We start from the raw sequence: 17375 nt of genomic DNA, 5'->3' as shown, positions 1-17375 counted from the left end.
GAACAACTGCTGCATCCTGGGTCTTGTAGTCCATGGACTTCCACTGGACCGGCTGAAAACTTCATTTGAGAGGCGGAGCTGATAATTTGCACCTATCGGTGCGCGGTGGGGTACATTTTAACAGCGGGACTTCTGGGACTTCCTTTCACAGACACTGTAGGCGCTGACGAAGGCCGTTCCGGCCGAAATGCATTCGCCACTTCTTCTTGAATAAAAGGTGTTGCCCTGTCAAATCCCCTCTGAGGCTCCCGCTCCTTTCTTCGAGAGGAGATTTCTTTTTATTTGAATACCCGCGTGTGCCAGAAGCGCGTTCAGGAGCCCACTCACTACTTGTGGCTTGGAGAATCTGGATCCAGTCCCGGCTGTTCCTGTTTCTTCACGTTAGTGGATTTCTCCAAACTCGCCGGATGTCCATGTGTATTGATGCGGCTTAATGAGGCATCTTGCCTCCGCCGGGCGGGTTGCATTGTTCTCCCGCCCCTGCAACTTTGCTTCTTGGACTCCGGGCTTTGGGGTGGGGACGCGAGGCAGCACCTTGAACTTCTTGTGCGTGTCTTGTCCTGCCTTGACCCCTACCCTCGCTATTTTTGGAAACTTGCTCCAACGCCCCTCAGCCACACTTACCTGGGAACAACTACTGCATCCTGGGTCTTGTAGTCCATGGACTTCCACTGGACCGGCTGAAAACTTCATTTGAGAGGCGGAGCTGATAATTTGCACCTATCGGTGCGCGGTGGGGTACATTTTAACAGCGGGACTTCTGGGACTTCCTTTCACAGACACTGCAGGCGCTGACGAAGGCCGATCCGGCCGAAATGCATTCGCCACTTCTTCTTGAATAAAAGGTGTTGCCCTGTCAAATCCCCTCTGAGGCTCCCGCTCCTTTCTTCGAGAGGAGATTTCTTTTTATTTGAATTCACGCGTGTGCCAGAAGCGCGTTCAGGAGCCCACTCACTACTTGTGGCTTGGAGTATCTGGATCCAGTCCCGGCTGTTCCTGTTTCTTCACGTTAGTGGATTTCTCCAAGCTCGCCGGATGTCCATGTGTATTGATGCGGCTTAATGAGGCATCTTGCCTCCGCCGGGCGGGTTGCATTGTTCTCCCGCCCCTGCAACTTTGCTTCTTGGACTCCGGTCTGTGGGGTGGGGACGCGAGGCAGCACCTTGAACTTCTTGTGCGTGTCTTGTCCTGCCTTGACCCCTACCCTCGCTATTTTTGGAAACTTGCTCCAACGCCCCTCAGCCACACTTACCTGGGAACAACTACTGCATCCTGGGTCTTGTAGTCTATGGACTTCCACTGGACCGGCTGAAAACTTCATTTGAGAGGCGGAGCTGATAATTTGCACCTATCGGTGCGCGGTGGGGTACATTTTAACAGCGGGACTTCTGGGACTTCCTTTCACAGACACTGCAGGCGCTGACGAAGGCCAATCCGGCCGAAATGCATTCGCCACTTCTTCTTGAATAAAAGGTGTTGCCCTGTCAAATCCCCTCTGAGGCTCCCGCTCCTTTCTTCGAGAGGAGATTTCTTTTTATTTGAATTCACGCGTGTGCCAGAAGCGCGTTCAGGAGCCCACTCACTACTTGTGGCTTGGAGAATCTGGATCCAGTCCCGGCTGTTCCTGTTTCTTCACGTTAGTGGATTTCTCCAAGCTCGCCGGATGTCCATGTGTATTGATGCGGCTTAATGAGGCATCTTGTCTCCGCCGGGCGGGTTGCATTGTTCTCCCGCCCCTGCAACTTTGCTTCTTGGACTCCGGTCTGTGGGGTGGGGACGCGAGGCTGCACCTTGAACTTCTTGTGCGTGTCTTGTCCTGCCTTGACCCCTACCCTCGCTATTTTTGGAAACTTGCTCCAACGCCCCTCAGCCACACTTACCTGGGAACAACTACTGCATCCTGGGTCTTGTAGTCCATGGACTTCCACTGGACCGGCTGAAAACTTCATTTGAGAGGCGGAGCTGATAATTTGCACCTATCGGTGCGCGGTGGGGTACATTTTAACAGCCGGACTTCTGGGACTTCCTTTCACAGACACTGCAGGCGCTCACGAAGGCCAATCCGGCCGAAATGCATTCGCCACTTATTCTTGAATAAAAGGTGTTGCCCTGTCAAATCCCCTCTGAGGCTCCCGCTCCTTTCTTCGAGAGGAGATTTATTTTTATTTGAATTCACGCGTGTGCCAGAAGCGCGTTCAGGAGCCCACTCACTACTTGTGGCTTGGAGAATCTGGATCCAGTCCCGGCTGTTCCTGTTTCTTCACGTTAGTGGATTTCTCCAAGCTCGCCGGATGTCCATGTGTATTGATGCGGCTTAATGAGGCATCTTGCCTCTGCCGGGCGGGTTGCATTGTTCTCCCGCCCCTGCAACTTTGCTTCTTGGACTCCGGTCTGTGGGGTGGGGACGCGAGGCAGCACCTTGAACTTCTTGTGCGTGTCTTGTCCTGCCTTGACCCCTACCCTCGCTATTTTTGGAAACTTGCTCCAACGCCCCTCAGCCACACTTACCTGGGAACAACTACTGCATCCTGGGTCTTGTAGTCCATGGACTGCCACTGGACCAGCTGAAAACTTCATTTGAGAGGCGGAGCTGATAATTTGCACCTATCGGTGCGCGGTGGGGTACATTTTAACAGCGGGACTTCTGGGACTTCCTTTCACAGACACTGCAGGCGCTGACGAAGGATCCGGCCGAAATGCATTCGCCACTTCTTCTTGAATAAAAGGTGTTGCCCTGTCAAATCCCCTCTGAGGCTCCCGCTCCTTTCTTCGAGAGGAGATTTCTTTTTATTTGAATTCACGCGTGTGCCAGAAGCGCGTTCAGGAGCCCACTCACTACTTGTGGCTTGGAGAATCTGGATCCAGTCCCGGCTGTTCCTGTTTCTTCACGTTAGTGGATTTCTCCAAGCTCGCCGGATGTCCATGTGTATTGATGCGGCTTAATGAGGCATCTTGCCTCCGCCGGGCGGGTTGCATTGTTCTCCCGCCCCTGCAACTTTGCTTCTTGGACTCCGGTCTGTGGGGTGGGGACGCGAGGCAGCACCTTGAACTTCTTGTGCATGTCTTGTCCTGCCTTGACCCCTACCCTCGCTATTTTTGGAAACTTGCTCCAACGCCCCTCAGCCACACTTACCTGGGAACAACTACTGCATCCTGGGTCTTGTAGTCCATGGACTTCCACTGGACCGGCTGAAAACTTCATTTGAGAGGCGGAGCTGATAATTTGCACCTATTGGTGCGCGGTGGGGTACATTTTAACAGCGGGACTTCTGGGACTTCCTTTCACAGACACTGCAGGTGCTGAGGAAGGCCGATCCGGCCGAAATGCATTCGCCACTTCTTCTTGAATAAAAGGTGTTGCCCTGTCAAATCCCCTCTGAGGCTCCCGCTCCTTTCTTCGAGAGGAGATTTCTTTTTATTTGAATTCACGCGTGTGCCAGAAGCGCGTTCAGGAGCCCACTCACTACTTGTGGCTTGGAGAATCTGGATCCAGTCCCGGCTGTTCCTGTTTCTTCACGTTAGTGGATTTCTCCAAGCTCGCCGGATGTCCATGTGTATTGATGCGGCTTAATGAGGCATCTTGCCTCCGCCTAGCGGGTTGCATTGTTCTCCCGCCCCTGCAACTTTGCTTCTTGGACTCCGGTCTGTGGGGTGGGGACGCGAGGCAGCACCTTGAACTTCTTGTGCGTGTCTTGTCCTGCCTTGACCCCTACCCTCGCTATTTTTGGAAACTTGCTCCAACGCCCCTCAGCCACACTTACCTGGGAACAACTACTGCATCCTGGGTCTTGTAGTCCATGGACTTCCACTGGACCGGCTGAAAACTTCATTTGAGAGGCGGAGCTGATAATTTGCACCTATCGGTGCGCGGTGGGGTACATTTTAACAGCGGGACTTCTGGGACTTCCTTTCACAGACACTGCAGGCGCTGACGAAGGCCGATCCGGCCGAAATGCATTCGCCACTTCTTCTTGAATAAAAGGTGTTGCCCTGTCAAATCCCCTCTGAGGCTCCCGCTCCTTTCTTCGAGAGGAGATTTCTTTTTATTTGAATTCACGCGTGTGCCAGAAGCGCGTTCAGGAGCCCACTCACTACTTGTGGCTTGGAGAATCTGGATCCAGTCCCGGCTGTTCCTGTTTCTTCACGTTAGTGGATTTCTCCAAGCTCGCCGGATGTCCATGTGCATTGATGCGGCTTAATGAGGCATCTTGCCTCCGCCGGGCGGGTTGCATTGTTCTCCCGCCCCTGCAACTTTGCTTCTTGGACTCCGGTCTGTGGGGTGGGGACGCGAGGCAGCACCTTGAACTTCTTGTGCGTGTCTTGTCCTGCCTTGACCCCTACCCTCGCTATTTTTGGAAACTTGCTCCAACGCCCCTCAGCCACACTTACCTGGGAACAACTACTGCATCCTGGGTCTTGTAGTCCATGGACTTCCACTGGACCGGCTGAAAACTTCATTTGAGAGGCGGAGCTGATAATTTGCACCTATCGGTGCGCGGTGGGGTACATTTTAACAGCGGGACATCTGGGACTTCCTTTCACAGACACTGCAGGCGCTTACGTAGGCCGATCCGGCCGAAATGCATTCGCCACTTCTTCTTGAATAAAAGGTGTTGCCCTGTCAAATCCCCTCTGAGGCTCCCGCTCCTTTCTTCGAGAGGAGATTTCTTTTTATATATATATATATATATATATATATATATATATATATATATATATATATATATATATATATATATTCTAGCAATTCAATAATACACCGCACTCTTCTTGGATGATTAAAGCAGTTTAATCCAGCTCAGTAAAACTTCCTTCACCTACGCGTTTTGAACAATAAATGTTCCTGATCACGGTAGTGTGGTGTATTTTTGAAATGCTAGAAAATAAATTACGAGTCTTGTCCTTGACTCGTCGCCTGCACCAGCTGACTGGTCGCTCCTTCTCAACTAAGGGACGTTTGCTTTGGAAATATATATATATATATATATATATATTCTTCTCCACTCCTTGCCTCGGAAGTAGTCACCGCCGCCAAACCAACGGGTGTCTCGTCTGTACAAAAGACCTCCGCTGCCGGGTCTTTTCGATAAAGCCTCAACGAGTAGAGAAACCACACGCTGACGAGACCGTGTACCAGACAAATTAAAGTTTTATTTGTCAAAACCCTGGACGCGTTTCGCCTGACCAGCAGGCTTGATCACCAAAGGTACAATTATATATATATATATATATATATATATATATATATATATTCACAGAAAAAACCATAGGTTATAGTGGATATATAGTTAGGAATTTGCATTTACAAAACCTTGAAAATTCAATGAAAAAACCATAGGTTATAGGCCATATATAGTTAGGAATTAGCATTTACAAAACCTTATTTTACTCGCATAAAACCATTGAAATTCCATATATAGTTAGCTAACTATAAGCGCTAACTATATATCGCGCACCCGCAATCCACTGCTGATGATGTCACATATTACATCATTCATGACATGGTCAGTGACATCACTGATGACATCACTGATGACATCTCAAATGACATCACTGATGACATCACTGATCACAACATCCAGTGATTGTATGTGTCTGTAAAGTTTAAATATGTTTCACATATTGAAGAATGAGTGGATGTATAAGTGTCTGGATGAAGAATTTAGTAGGTGCATGACTGACTGTATGAGTGAGTGATTAAATGTGTCTCACTGAGTACATGGGTTAGTGACTAAACTGTCTTAATTCGTGCATCAGTATGTTTGTTGTTGTGTAAGCTGCTGCATGTGTTGATCAGTAGCTATAAGAGTAGCCATATGGGTTATTGATTGGTTGCCCAAATATTTGAATGGGAGGCTGAGTGTGTGTGTGGGTGGCTGGGAGGTGCGTGACTCTGTGCATAGATGTGTAAGCAGTTGATTCACTAGGAGTATGAGTTCAAGAGTGCATGTGGAAACAGCTATATGGGCGGTTGACTGTGCATGGGTGTGTTGGTGAGTGAATGGATTTCTCATTGCTACATGTGCAAGTAAGTACGTATGTAAAACACAATACATGTGAGAGTTGAGATATATAAATAACTGAACATAAGAGCCAGTGAATGTGTGAGTGGCTGTATCGATCACTGTGAGCTTGTATCAGGGATTATATAAGAGAGTAAATATGTGTTATTATATGTTTGAATAAGTAAGATGTGTATAACTGTATAGTTGAGGAAATGGAGGTGTGATTGATTCTTTGCATGACTGACTAGGTGTGTGAGTAAGTCCATGGATGAGTGACAGTCTGTGAGTGTCTGTTTATACTGAGTGTATGTAAGGTTATATTAGAGTCTGAAGAGGTTCATTGTATTATCACATGAGTGATGTGATCAGTGATGACAAATGAGATGTCATCAGTGATGTCATTTGAGTTGTCATCAGTGATGTCATCAGTGATGTCATTTGAGATGTCATCATTGATATCATTTGAGTTGTCATCAGTGATGTCATTTGAGATGTCATCAGTGATGTCATCAGTGATGTCACTGACCATGTCATGAATGATGTAATATGTGACATCATCAGCAGTGGATTGCGGGTGCGCGATATATAGTTAGCGCTTATAGTTAGCTAACTATATATGGAATTTCAATGGTTTTATGCGAGTAAAATAAGGTTTTGTAAATGCTAATTCCTAACTATATATGGCCTATAACCTATGGTTTTTTCATTGAATTTTCAAGGTTTTGTAAATGCAAATTCCTAACTATATATCCACTATAACCTATGGTTTTTTCTGTGAATTTCATTGGTTTTTTAATAGCAAATATGAAAAGCTTTAAAATGTCAAGTACGTGATAGATAAAAACATTTTCGTATTTATGCACGCTGATGTGCTTTGAACGCTGCCCCCCCCCCTCCCCTCTTTTGCCTTAGTAGTACTCTCTCTTTGCAGATACAGAAGGGTAGTTAACGCAGGCCTTTACCCCCGTTGTAATCCGTCGTACCTCCTTGTCTCTCCATTTGATTGATTGTTGTCCAAGCATTTACTGTTTTAGAATTGGTTCTCTTTGGATCATTCTCTATTTACAAACAAGCACAAAGTCGCAATACTCTGTTTAGTCTTTGCAGATAGTGAAAAATCGTGTAAAAAAATAAAAGTAATCGAGCAAAATCAGTAGGCCACTAATTGGATCTCTTTTTGACCTCGCTAAAATAGAAATATTAGGAACAACCCTTCTTGAGAAATACGAAAATAGTGAGATGAACTGAGCTCCACACCATGAGGGCTGCAAGACAGCTCGGCTCCATCACCCATCCCGCACAAAATAATGACAAACCCTATGCAAATATTAAAAATATAGACAACACACCAGCAAAGAAATAGGGTAAAACATTTTATTAAAAAACTATTTACATAACGTTGGTTTATAAGATGATCTCAGTAGTGGACCGATGTGTGAATAGATCGAAAACAGCACAAGGCTCCAAGATCCGGATAGCAAGCTCCTGGATGTTGGGTGCCATAGTTTAGAGTTCTAAATTTCAGCCTTTTTCAATGCCTGTGCTTTGTTGAATCAAAATGGCGGCTTGACACAAAGCTGACTCAAGCGTTGTTACTGATGCTATGCAGACCAAAACTGGTTTTCAGTTTGTACATTTTTCTAGATTTTTCAATCCAAGTTTGGTTGACTTTGTAGAACGATGGCTTCAGATTTTCAACATACGGTGTGGTGGCGCTGACTGGGAGGGGGCGCTTCGCTCCTGCCCCCTCCCCAAGTAAGATTTTCATACGTGAAAGTACGTTAATGGTTTTGGTCCCTGAGATGCTTCGATGTCACTACCATTCTCAAATAGCATAAGTTCTGGATGTTGGGTGCCATAGTTAAGAGTTCTGAGCAGCGCTTGTAACACTGTCTGAAGCTTATTTCCACCTACTGCAGCTTCACTATTCTCAAAGTAAGTGAGTGTCGTTTGTGGACCTGACTGCATTAGAAAACAATATGATATGTTACCTTCCTAAACAGCTTGACGGAGGCCCCTGAGGGGCGCTGTGATGGCCATGGACTCGGAGAAGACGCTTGGCTCCGACACCCTCCCCAAGTCTTATAGCACTGGTGTAGCCTGAGATCGCCCCCGACATAGGCGGCCGGCTCCCGGGGTCCGGCGGTACTTTTTGCCTTTTGATGACTCTTCAATTCTGGACCTTGTCCCACAATCCGTTTGACCTGAAGACAAGCTGTAGTGAGGCGCCCCTTTATCGTTTTAGTTGCCATTCCGCCCGCTTTTGCTACACTGTGCCTCTTCCGCCATTCAGCTGTTTTCCGCCCGCTCTTGCGACTACAGCGTCTCGCTCACCATGTAGTTGAGATGCGCCCGCTCTTGCGGTGCAGCGATAGGCGGCTGCCACAGGACTCTCAAAATGGCGGCCGGCTCTTCGGTTTTGGGCCTGGTCCACTAAAATGGCCCTGGGACACCTTGGAACTCGGACGCTTGTCTGCTAGGGCTTGGATCCCATTCTCGAAAAGCATCCCCTCAGCCGTGAAGATTCTACAAAAGTCTTGGGGGCCTCCGACTCCCGCAGGCTTCTGGTGGGGAGCGGCTGCCATGATTGCTCGTGGAATGGCCACGACGGAGCTACGAGATGGTAGTGGTCTCATGCTGACGCCAGCTTTAGTCTGAAACATCCAGAAACACTGTAGACTACCAATTCGATCAGTTCCGGTAGCGCCCCAACATGACCCGGAAGAGAAGAACTTGCCCTCCCCTCTTTGACTGATGGTTCTTGTTGCCTGTCCCCTCTGTTGTCATTTAACAGAACTTTTTGGACTGCTGAAAGGGGTTGTGTTCTGAACGCTGGTTGGTGGAGACATTTAGACTATATTCTTGACCTACGTTGTCGCGTAATGCGTTTTATGACACGCCGCGTTAGCGCACCCGGAAGTGATCCGAGGCGCGGCGCGCAGCGCGTAACGTAAGCATAACAGGTCATGTGACTTGTTAATAAAACTTTTCATTGGTTCATTTTACTTTTGTTAATTTAATGATGAAAAGCTTGGTCATATGACCTAAAAATTACGCTTTTTATTATTTTCGAACAATATTTTTTTTTCAAACATATGTTATAATATTCCAGGCTAATGTACTTTCCCGGAAAATTTACAACTGTCTTGCAAGTAAAATATATTCCTTTTTCGAGAAAAAGGGCGTTTCTTCCTTCCATGACGGAGCCGTTGAGTAAAAGAGATTCGGCCTGCTGTCTTAGTCGCCGATACGCCTGATTATCAGATTCTTATCGATCACTTTATGTTGCAGACATGAAAAACACAACTGCCCTTGACCATTTATCTTTACTGCGTTCCTACATATTATACCTTTTATCCGTCATGTAATTGGACTGCTTTATTTCACTTGCCTTTTACTGATTCGAAAACAGTCACTAAAAGTAAAAACTTTACAAATGAAAATACTACTACCGTGTTTTGTTTTAAAAACCTTTATTTTGAAAATGTCAGTATACAAATACGGGCCTATAACCACGTGGGCCGGCCACGGAGCAAACTCAAATCGTATATGATGAGGAGACATTTACACTGTAGAAGAACGTAACGAGCGGGCCATTAGGTGACAAGAACAAAGGTGTCTAACAGTTGCGGTATCGGTGGACGTACATTTTGTAATTAAAATAGGACAGGGCCACTTACAATAACATTTTCTAGATATACATTTGCGGGCAAAGAGTTACGAGTCCCATTTATACCGGCGCCATTTTGGGCGAGGCCGGGCAGGTCCAAGATATAGTCAAAATGTCTCCACCAACCATCGGCCAGACCAGAACCCCTTTCGGCCCTTTATGTTACAAGATGATGTCTTCCATTCAGAAAATATTGGTGGCAGCATTTTGAAAGGAAACAGAAACAGCCGTTCTCCTAGTGAGTTTCACATTGTTACATTTAGGAAGAATGTTGAAGAGTAGTATGTGGAAAATCTGAAGCCATTTTTCTACAAACTCTCAATCAGACTTGGATGGAAAAAAAAACCTGAAGAATGTACAAACTGAAAACCAATTTTTGTCTGTATAGCACCAACAGTAACGCTTGAGTCAGCTTTGTGTCAAGCCGCCATTTTCATTCAATCAATAGCGTCCCCCTGCACACATTCAGGGACCTGGTCGTGTCTTCAGATGAAACGCATTGTAGGAAAAGAAGCAGAAAGGAAAAGGAAAAAAGTTCCGCCGGACCTAGTGAAGCTGCAGCAGGTGCAAATAAGCTTCAGACAGTCTTACAAGCACTGCTCAGAACTCTCAACTGAGGCACTCAACATCCAGGACTTGCCATTCGGATCTTGGCGCCTTGTATTTTTGTTTTGTTTTTGATGGAGGGGAAAGAACAAAAAACAGACATTGAAAAAGGCTCAACAGTGCAGGGCGCCTTGTGCTGGTTCCGACCTATTCACACATCGGTCCGCTACTGACATCACCTCATAAACCAACGGGGCACCCCACGCCGACTTTCGGCGCAGCATTGTAGGATGGCCACACCAGTGCGGCAATTTGCTGGACACCACCTCGGTGCCATCCAGATCTCGGCGCGTTCATTCATTCAATAGCGTCCCCCTGCACACATTCAGGGACCTGGTCGTGTCTTCAGAAGAAACGCATTGTAGGAAAAGAAGCAGAAAGGAAAAGGCAACAAGTTCCGCCGGACCTAGTGAAGCTGCAGCAGGTGCAAATAAGCTTCAGACAGTTCTACAAGCACTGCTCAGAAATCTCAACTGAGGCACTCAACATCCAGGACTTGCCATTCGGATCTTGGCGCCTTGTGCTGGTTCCGACCTATTCACACATCAGTCCACTACTGACATCACCTCATAAGCCAACGGGGCACCCCACGCCGACTTCCGGCGCAGCATTGTAGGATGGCCACACCAGTGCAGCCACTTGCTGGACACCACCTCAGTGCCATCCGGATCTCAGCGCGTTCGAGTCACTGTGCCGGAAGAGTGACCGGAACTCAGCTGAACACGCCGTCTTTCGGCGCAGCATTGTAGGATGGCCACACCAGTACGGCAATTTGCTGGACACCACCTCGGCGCCATCCGGATCTCGGCGCGTTCGAGTCACTGTACCGCAACAGTGACCGCAATTCAGCTGGACACGCCGTCTTTTGGCGCAGCATTGTAGGATGGCCACACCAGTGCGGCAATTTGCTGGACACCACCTCGGTGCCATCCGGATCTCGGCGCGTTGTGCTGCCTTCGGCCTATTCGCACATCGGTCCGCTACTGACGCCGCCTCACGTGCCAACGGATTTTCTACGCTTTTTGTAGCCCTATGTCGCATAACAGGTCATGTGACTTGTTTATAAAACTTTTCATTGGTTCATTTTACTTTTGGTTTCCTAAAGATGGAAGGCTTGGTCATATGACCTAAAAATAACACTTTTCATTGGTTTAGAACATTTTTTTTTCCCAAACGATGAAAGCCCCACCTTGTTTCTGGATCATTCAGACTGAAGCTGGCGTCAGCATGAGAGCACCACCATCTCGTGGCTCCGTCGTGGTCATTCCGCGAGCAATCATGGCAGCCGCTCCCCACCGAAAGCCTGCGGGAGTCGGGGGCCCCCAAGACTTTTATACAATCTTCACGGCTGAGGGGACGCTTTTCGAGAATGGAGCCCAAGCCCTAGCAGGCAAGCGTCCGACTTCCAAGGTGTCCCAGGGCCATTTCAGTGGACCAGGCCCAAAACCGAAGAGCCGTCCGCCATTTTAAGAGTCATGTGGCAGCCGCCTATCGCTGCACTGCAAGAGTGGGAGCAACTCAACAACATGGTGAGCGAGACGCTGTAGTCGCAAGAGCGGGCGGTAAACAGCTGAATGGCTGCCACCTGGGGAGGCCCGTTCACGCCGCCTCCCCCCCCCCCCCCCGGGCCGCCGCACGCCAATTTTCGGAGCAGCATTGTAGGATACCAAAACCAGTGCGGCAGTTTACTGGACATCACCTGGGTGCCTGTCGTACATGTTGTGTCAGCCATGTGACACTGGACACAGACCGCTACTGACGAGGCCTCCCCCCGCACCACCCGGGACGCCCCACGCTGTTTTTCTGTGCTGCATTGTAGGATCCCTAAACCAGTGCGGCACCCAGGCGACATCACCTGGGTGCCGTCCAGAACTCTGCACGTTGTGCTGCCTTGGGACTATTCGCACAACAGACCGCTACTGACGAGGCCTCCCCCCGCCCCACCCGGGACGCCCCACGCCAATTTTCGGAGCAGCATTGTAGGATCCCTAAACCAGTGCGGCACCCAGGCGACATCACCTGGGTGCCGTCCAGAACTCTGCACGTTGTGCTGCCTTGGGACTATTCGCACAAAAGACAGCTTCTAACCATTGTTGCTTTTTGTGTTAATAAATGTTTAAATGTTTTTAGTTTTTGTTCTGTTCATTATCGTTAAAAGTTAATAAAGTTTTATAACCTTACTTTGTTGGAGTGTTATCTATTTTTTGAAAAACGGGTGAATGGGGCCTTGAATCGGGTTATTGTCATGTGTGGGCTTTGGAAGTGTGCTGCTGCAGGATCGGACATTTCAAACTCAAATGCACGTTCTTTTTCTTACCTTTCCGAAGCATGGAGCGCAATAGCAGGCAGAGAAAGGGTGATGCACGTGTTGAACACTACCTGACCTGGCAAGTTGCTGGCAGTGCCCCCCCGCCCGCTCCTGAAAGAGGGCACACACACACCGCCGCCCCGAGTACTTCACAAATCTTTAAAAGACCATGCGCTTGTTCATGAGGCTTAAATGGTTTATCACCTCTTCTAGAACCCCTACATCGACCCTCTGACGTTTCATGGAAAAATTACCATGTAACACAATACCAAGCCCTATCAGCTGAAACCCCCAAGGAATCGTGGGGCATATTATCAAGGGGGTTTATCTCCGCTTTTTTGGCTTTAAAAACCATGAAAGCGGAGATAAAATTATTTCCCTATTATCAAGCTGTCGCTAACACCAGTTAGTGACACCTAAAAGGAGATAGCGACCATCTTGGGCCCGGCTTTGCATGTCAGTGATACTTATCACTAATGACATGCAAAGTGGCGTGCCAAGATGTTAGCGACTGGAAACAGTCCCTAACATCGCTACCTTCTATTACCAACTTTTGGAGATATTCGCGCTAAGCGCGAATATCTCCAAAATCTAACACCTGCCCTGAGCAGTTCTTAGCCATGTTATCCAATGGGAGGTGGATAACATGGCTAAGAGCATTAGGTCGATAATACATGAATATCGCTGACTTTTCTGCGATAATAGCAAGGTTTATCTGCGATAAAAATCGCCGATCTGCGGCGATAATTTTTGTCTCTAAACAAGTTATAGACAAAAATTATCGCTAGTTGTTAGTAATATGCCCCCGGGTTTTTGCTTGCAGAAATCGGGAGGCGGGAGACTAGCACTGAAATCAGTACTCACACGCCTGAATCAGGAGAATTGGCATGTCTGAATTCTCTACAGCTGGGGCCATAAACTACATCCGCAGGGGTAGGTGATAGCCTGGGACCAGCCTGGCATCTAAAATGGCTGCCGTGCACGACAAAATTGTGGCATTCGAAAAAAGGCAAGATGGCGCAGCCGCTGGAAGAGATATATCAACATATATCAGCCTCCTCAGCCACCCTCAGGAAACATAGGGGATTAGGATATGTCTCCCGCACCCCCTTATACCTAGTACTTTAATTAACGAAGCACAAAATGGCGAATTCCCGTTTCGCTACCAGTTTGCGGCCCAGTTCGCGGCCCGTGAAGCGCTTCTACCGTGAAAAATCATTTTTTTTTTATTTTCCCCACAGGACCCTTTAATAACCCCAACAACATTCCTAGGGGGTCAAGAGGGGGATACCTTGCCCCCTTTCATTAAATTCCCCCTTAGTTTTTCACCTTTTCTTCTCTCTCGATCCTACCGAGAGACAAGATGGCGGCCGCTCCGGACTGTCACGCAGCAAAAAAAAAAAAAAAGCTCACGCACAGCCGCTGGAAGAGATGTATCAACATATATCAGCCTCCTCACCCACCCTCAGGAAACATAGGGGATTAGGATACGTCTCCCGTACCCACTTATAACTAGTAATTTAATTTACGAAGCACAAAATGGCGAATTCCCGTTTCGCTACCAGTTCGCGGCCGCGCTTCTACCGTGAAAAATCATTTTTTTTTTATTTTCCCCACGGGACCCTTTAATAACCCCAACAACATTCCTAGGAGGTCAAGAGGGGGATACCTTGCCCCCTTTCATTAAATTCCCCCTTCGTTTTCCACCTCTTCTTCTCTCTCGATCCTACCGAGAGACAAGATGGCGTCCGCTCCGGACTGTTTAGAATGTTGACAGACACCGGAGAGCCAATCAGCTTTCTGCGCGCAAAGTTCCGATAAGCGAAAAGTAAGCGGACCGGATCGCTGCCCAGAGCGCTGTTACAGATATATATCTTGGTTTGAACGTTAATTTCTCAAAAACTACTGGAGCACATATATTGAGACCTAGCAAAGGCACATCGGGCTAACAGTCCCTACAATTTTGCCAAGTTTCGTGCAAATCCATTCAGCCGTTCGAGCTAAAAGTGAGTCCAACCGCCCTATGGAAAACTCAATGCAAAAAACGCGTTTTGGGACCCCCCTTTTTTCTCAGCCCCCCCTTGACGAAACCCCACCAAATTTTCAGGGGCTGCTCAGAAACAAAATGTGCCATTTTCCTGAAAATTTCAGCCGATTCCATCCACAAACGCCAAAGTTATTAGACATAGAATTTTCAAAAGTCCCATAGGGAAAAAATTCTAACTATATATACCTACTGGCGAACGCCAGTAGGTAATATATATATATATATATATATATATATATATATATATATATATATATATATATATATATATATATATATATATATATATCTCAGTGGGGAGTGACCAACAGGTAAGTTGCACTCAGACAAGACAAAGGATAGCTTTACCCAAACAGCTTTTATTATTGGTCAAACAGCAACACTTGCCAGCAAGTTATGAGCATGAGACTGCAATCCTGACGCGTTTCGAGAAGTCCTCTTTTTCAAAGGATAAAGCAGTCAGAAAGCACCTGATGGCTTGCGATATTGTTTAAAAATGGAGGTGAGAGCCATCATGCGCTTTCTGACTGCTTTATCCTTAGCCATCACGCACTTTTAACAGTATTGGACAATAAAATAATGGGATCTCACTACATTTTTGGAACAATAATTGCGTCAGTATCATGTTATGGGACAAGGCTAGATTGTATACGGGACTTCATGAATAGTGTACACGGATTCTTGCTTATGAGTATGCGTATGATCAAATCTATTTTAGCGTATTTTGCACATAACACTAGAGCACTCTTTTTCTACCGGTCAATATTTCGGTCCTATGACATATTGTGGCCTCTGACTGGTAATATGTAGCACATAGCACTTTTTTTCTAATTCTTGTACCTTATCTTAATTTAGAATATTTTTAAGGACATTGTCACTTTATTAGCGCTGAGGAACAGGATTGCTGCTACTTGTGATGATATTCACTTTTTTATGGGGATACGCACTATTACAAGCAATCAACCCAATTCCCAACTTTGGACAAGGGCTGTGTGGACATATTGGCACTTTAAATACTGGTTACACTGTCTTAGCTGTGTCATGTGATCAAGGCTGTGAATCGGCTGAAACGCGTCATGGGAGATTGAATTGGTGGTAATAAAATGTATTTGCACATATGCTGGGTCCACGCTCGTTCTTTTTGGAATGAGGTTCCCAACGAGGGTTTTAGATATATATAACTATATATACACACACACACACACACACACACACGCAACCACACACACTCCACACACACACCCACCAGTGGGGTGCTCCAGTCCGCTCATATCTTTAAAGTTTCAGGGTGATTCGTCCAGCGGGGGCGAGAAAAAAGAGGGGTCCCAACGCGTTTTCCTCATGGAAAATTTTAGACACAGCTACAGCTTTAACTGCTGAACAGAATTACACCAAATTTTGCAAAAAGGTAGCCCTTGGTCCAGAAAGCACCCTTTTTTTTTAAATGGTGTAAATCCGTTCAGTAGTTCCTGAGAAATTAAAAAAATAGTGGTGAAAAAATCATTTTCCCATAGAAAACTTTAGACACTGTTATAGCAAAAACTGTTCAACAGAATTACACCAAATTTGGCAATAAGGTACTGCTTGGCTCAGAAAGCGACCTTTCTAAAAATGGTGTAAATCCGTTCAGTAATTTTTGAGAAATTAAGGAATAAAGATAGTGATATCTATGGCCGCGCAGGATCCGCGCACCCTCCTGATCCCGAGATTTCTGCTAATTGGCGGTCAACACTCCAAACGAGGAAGTGTTGGCAGCCATCTTGTGCCTCGGTAGAACCGAAGCACAAGAAATCAGTCACATTAATGCGCAAAACGCAAAAAGGTGACAGGGTAGAAACACCCTGATCCCCTAGGCCTGCTTAGGGGGTCCCACAAGGACCCCAGGGCCCCCCAAAAAATATATATTCTTTTTAATCGGCAAAGTCCATGCAGGGTGCGTGGATCCTGCCAAAAAAAAAAAATGAAGCGCGGGCTCCCGCTCTTCGTTGCTATTTAGCCCCTGGGCAGGCCAAATCCCGGGGGCAATATTGTTATGTAATGGGAGGCCCAGAGGGGCCGCCCAGCCCCGGGGACCACCACCCCCGGGGGCTTAGTAAATAATTGGGTGGGGGGGCTCAAAGACCCCCCAAGCCCTGGGGACCGCCACCCCCCTGGGCTGAATTTGTGCTTTATTTATTTTAAAAAAATAGTGTGGGGGTCTCAAGCTCCCCCACACGCCCGGGGGACCACCACCTCCTCAGGGGACTAAATAGTAAAATTGGGGGGTCCGTGGACCCTTGTAGCGGCCTTGGGGACCGCCACCCCCAAGGGCCGGCTCCTGCAGTGTCCCGGGGTGTCCCGGGGTGCCCACCCCGGGACACTGTAGTTTGCTATGGCAGGGAAATCTGCTCTCTCTTTCAAAATGCAAAGCAAATTGCTTTTCCACATGGGGAGCTGCATCTTAGCAGCTCCCCATGTGGAAAAGCAATGCCGGCTCCCGAGGGAGGCGGGTAGCCGGCGGGACCATTGGGGTATTGGGGACCCCCCCACGGTCCCCAACGGAGGGGGCCAGCCCCGGGGGATGGGGTCGCCGGGGCTACAAGTGGCCCGGGAGGGGGCAACGCAGCCCCCCTCCAAAACAATGAAATTTAAAAAATAAGGCCATGCCCTGGGGGATGGGGTCCCCTAGGCCAATTAAGGCCATGGTAGGGGGGCCACGTGGCCCACTTCCAAATAAAAAATGAATAAATAAATAAATTA

This window comes from Lissotriton vulgaris, chromosome 7 (assembly GCF_964263255.1).
Source record: "Lissotriton vulgaris chromosome 7, aLisVul1.2, whole genome shotgun sequence".
Taxonomy (NCBI): Eukaryota; Metazoa; Chordata; class Amphibia; order Caudata; family Salamandridae; genus Lissotriton; species Lissotriton vulgaris.
The sequence above is the reverse complement of the archived record's forward strand: the minus strand, read 5'-3'. Positions refer to the sequence as shown.